Genomic DNA, 4,952 nt, shown 5'->3' with positions numbered 1-4,952 from the left:
ATACACACAAAAGTATACCCCCTCTCTTAAAAAAGAAACTATAAGATTGGCCATTTGTTGATCATTTCAGAACCTAGGTGATGGATACATGGCGTTTCATTATCCTCTCTACTTTTGCATGTTATTTGGAAATTGCAACAATAAAAATGCTTTACAACTATTTTAAACGGAGAAATTGAAAAGGAAAAAGGGGCATGATTTCAATCTTTTTATGGCAGAATATTATTTCATTGTATATATACACTACATCCTCTTTACCCACTCATCCATCGATGGGGACTTGGGCTGCTTCCATTTCTTAGCTATTGTAAATAATGCTGCTATAAAGATAAGAATGTGTGTATCCCCTTGAATGGGTGTTTTTGTGGTCTTTCGGTAAATAGCCAGTAGTGCAATTACTGGATCAATTACCAGAGGGACAGGCATTGGTGGATACATGAAATAGGTGATGGAGATTAGGAGTGCACTTGTTGTCAGGCGCACAGGGTGATGTGTGGAATTGTGTAATCACTATATTGTATGCCTGAAACTAATACTATATTGTATGTTAACTAAGTGAAATTAAAAGAAAAACTTAAATTACAAAAAAAAAGAAAGAAAGAATGAATGAATGAAAGAGAGAAAGAAAGAAAGAGAAAGAAAAGGGAAAAGGGGTCATGGGTCCCAAGCAAGTCAGAAACCTAACACAACAAAATTGCATTAGATTTTGAGACTTGAGAATCATCTTCTTTGGATGGATGCTGTCCTCCAGGCCCACCGGTTGGCAATAGCCTCGTGGAGCCAGGAGGTGGCCCCACACTCTGGAACCATGGAGAAGCTGGTCCCTGCGGGAACATCCTTCCCTTTAATTTTCTTTTATTTTCCTAATTTTTTACTTTAATTTAGTTAACATATAGTATATTATCATATTTATGGGTAGTTCCCTTTTCTTGGAGAAGAACAGCACGTATTCACAACCAAATAGCTCTATTATCCAGTTTCTTGCCTGGAAAATCCCAGAAGCCTAAAAGCCTCCCTTCATTTCTTCTAGTCTCTGCCCCGCTTCAGCCGTCTTATAGAGTGTCAGCAGAGATGGATGATGAGGTCCATGAAACACACACCTAATCTCTTGTTTCCCTCTGGAGAACTTTCTCATTTTTCGCAATATACATAGGCTGAGAATTTTCCAAATCTTCAAGTTCTTGTTCCCTTTTTTTTTTTTAATTTAAATTCAATTAACAGTGTATTACTAGTTTCAGAGGTAGAGGTCAGTGATTGATCAGTCTTATATAACACCCAGTTCTCATTACACCACATGCCCTCCTTAATGCCCATCACACAGTTACCCCATCCGCCCCACCCTCAGTTTGTTTCCTATGATTAAGAGTCTCTTAGGGTTTGTCTCCCTCTCTGATTTCATCTTGTTTTATTTTTCCCCTTCCTTCCCCTATGATCCTCTGTTTTGTTTCTTAAATTCCATGCATCAGTGAGATCATATGATAATTGTTTTTCTCTGATTGACTTATTTCGCTTAGCATAATATTCCATCCATATTGTTGCAAATGGCAGAATTTCAGTTTTTTTTATGACTGAGTAATAATCCATTGTGTATACATTCCACACCTTCTTTATCCATTCATCTGTTGATGGATCTGGGCTCTTTCCATAGTTTTCCAATTGTGGACATTGCTGCTATAAACACTGGGGTGCAGGTGCCCCTTCAGATCACTCCATTTACGTTTTTGGGATAAATCCTTAGTAGTGCGATTGCTGGGTCATAGGGTAGCTCTATTTTCAACTTTTTGAGGAACCTCCATGCTGTTTTCCAGAGTGGCTGCACCAGCTTGCATTCACACCAACAGTGTAGGAGGATTCCCCTTTCTCTGCATCCTCGCCAACACCTGTTGTTTCCTGACTTGTTAATTTCAGTCACTCTGACTGTGAAGTGGTATCTCACTGTGGTTTTGATTTGTATCTCCCTAATGTCGAGTGATGTGGAGCACTTTTTCATGTTGGCCATCTGGATATCTTCTTTGCAGAAATGTCTGTTCATGTCCTCTGTCCATTTCTTGATTATATTATTTGTTTTTAGGGTGTTGAGTTTGAAAACTTCTTTATAGATTTTGGATGCTAGCCCTTTATCGATAAGGCACTTGCAAATACCTTCTCCCATTCTGTCGGTTGTCTTTTGGTTTTGTTGACTGTTTCCTTTGCTGTGCAAAAGCTATTGATCTTGATAGAGTCCCAATAGTTCATTTTTTGCCCTTGCTTCCCTTGCCTTTGGAAATATGCCTGGCAAGAAGCTGCTGCAGCTGAAGTCACAGAGGTTGCTGCTTGTGTTCTCCTTTAGGATTTTGATGATTTCCTTTCTCACATTTAGGTCTTTCATCCATTTTGAGTCTATTTTTGTGTGTGGTATAAGGAAATGGTCCATTTTCATTCTTCTGCATGTGGCCGTCCAATTTACCCAACACCATTTGTTGAAGAGACTGTCTTTTCTCCACTGAACATTCTTTCCTGCTTTGTCAAAGATTACTTGAACTTACATAGAGTTGAGGGTCCATTTCTGGATTCTCTGTTCTATTCCATTGATCTATGTGTCTGTTTTTATGCCAGTACCATACTGTCTTGATGATCACAGCTTTGTAACAGAGCTTGAAATCTGCCATTATGATGCCTCCTGCTTTGGCTTTGTTTCTCAACGTTCCTCTGGCTATTTGGGGTCTTTTATGGTTCCATATAAATTTTAGGGTTGGTTGTTCCATCTCTGTGAAAAAAGACATTTTAACAATATTTGTTCTTGCAACCCATGAGCATGGAATGATTTTCTATTACTCTGTGTCTTCCTTGGTTTCTTTCCTGAGTACCCTATAGTTTTCTTTTCTTTCTTTCTTTCTTTTTTTTTTTTTTTTTAAGATTTTGTTTGTTCATTTGACAGAGAGAGACACAGAGAGGGAACACAGCAGGGAGAGTGGGAAAGGTTGAAGCAGGCTTCCCGCCAAGAGAGCCCGGTGTGGGGCTCGATGCGGGGCTCGATGCGAAGCTCCATCCCAGGACCCTGGGATCATGACCTGAGCCAAAGGCAGAGGCTTAATGACTGAGCCACCCAGGCACCCCGTGTTCTATAGTTTCTGGAGTACAGATCCTTTGCCTCTTTGGTTAGGTTTTATTCTAAGCATCTTATGGTTTTGGGTGCAGTTGGAAATGGGATCGACTCCTTAATTTCTCTTTCTTTTGTCTGATTGTTAGTGTATAGAAATGCAACTGATTTCTGTGCATTGATTATCTTTATCCTGCCACTTTGCTGAATTCCTGTAGGAGTTCTAGCAATTTGGGGATGGAGTCTTACTGGGTTTTCTACAGAGTATCATGTCATCTGCAAAGAGTGAGAGTTTGACTTCTTCTTTGCCAATTCAGATGTCTTTTATTTCTTTTTGTTGTCTGATTGCTGAGGCTAGGACTTCTAGTACTCTATTAAGCAGCAGTGGTGATAGTGGACATCCCTGCCTTGCTCCTGACCTTAGGGGGAAAGCTCTCAGTTTTTCCCCAGTGAGAATGATATTTGCTGTGGGCTTTTCATATATGGCTTTTTAAATTAAATTAAATTAATTTTTATTTTATTTATTTATTTGACAGAGAGAGAGAGAGAAAGAGTACAAGCAGGAAGAACAGCAGAGGAAGAGGGAGAAGGAGAAGCAGACTCTCTGATGAGTAGGGAGCCCAATGTGGGCCCTGATCCCAGGACCCTGGGATCATGACCTGAGCTGAAGGCAGATTCTTAACAGACTGAGCTACCCAGGTGCCCCCATGAGTAACTTTTATGATCTTGAGCTACGTTCCCTCTATCCCTATACTGTGAAGAGTTTTAATCAAGAAAGGATGTTATATTTGTCAAATGATTTTTCTGCATCTATTGAGAGGATCATATGGTTCTTGTCCTTTCTTTTATTGATGTGTTGTATCTCGTTGATTAATTTGTGGATGTTGACCCATCCTTGCAGCCCAGGAATAAATTTCATTTGGTTGTAGTGAATAATCCTTTTAAAGTACTGTTGGATCCTATGGACTCCTAGAAAGAGTTTGGTAGTTTTCCTTCCATTTCACTTTTTTGAAACCACTTCAGGGGCACCTGGGTGGCTCAGTGGGTTAAATCCTCTGCCTTCGGCTCAGGTCATGATCCCAGGGTCCTGGGGTCAAGCCCCGCATCAGGCTCTCTGCTCAGCAGGAGCCTGCCTCCCCCGCTCTCTCTGCCTTAGGTGTAAGGTTAGGTTGTATAGGAGAACTTTCTTGTTTCTTGAGAAAGGCTTGTATAGCTATATACTTTATGTCCATACTGATATCTCCATACTGATTATGTCCCAGACACTCAGAACTGCCTCTTTTTCTGTGACGTGAGTTTTTCTATTTTGTCATTCTGTCTGGAGAAGGATAGATGAACAGGAGAACAAAATACTAAAATGGCAACAATGACCCCAGATAAATATACACTAAATAAATCAGAAGAGATCAAAAAAATTTTTTTTAATTAAAAAAATATAATCAGACAGGTGAACAGAACAGAGTAATACACTGGATTCTGGTGTATTTCAATCTGTTTGTTAGAAAACTGGATATCAAAATTATAAAGAAAGGAAAACTTATATATGCACAAAAATAAAATTAAATACAGTGAAAATTAATAAAATTAAATAAAATTAAATACAGGATAGAATGTAACTGCAAAAAGGAAAATTAAAAGACAAAAAAAGAAAGAAAAAGAAAAAAAAAAGGAGGAATAGAAACAGACAAGTGAACACAGAAGAAAGCAATACATTATATCCTGAGTGTATTTTGGTCTGTTTGTTAGAAGAAACTACATCTCAAAATTGTAAAGAAAGAAAAACTTACATATATACATAAATAAAATTAAATACATTTAAAGGAGAGAATGTAAATGTAAGATGAAAATTTAAAGTCTGAATAAAACAGAGAGA

This window comes from Mustela putorius, unplaced genomic scaffold (assembly GCF_011764305.1).
Source record: "Mustela putorius furo isolate JIRA1106 unplaced genomic scaffold, ASM1176430v1.1 tig00003845_pilon_pilon_pilon, whole genome shotgun sequence".
Taxonomy (NCBI): domain Eukaryota; kingdom Metazoa; phylum Chordata; class Mammalia; order Carnivora; family Mustelidae; genus Mustela; species Mustela putorius.
The sequence above is the reverse complement of the archived record's forward strand: the minus strand, read 5'-3'. Positions refer to the sequence as shown.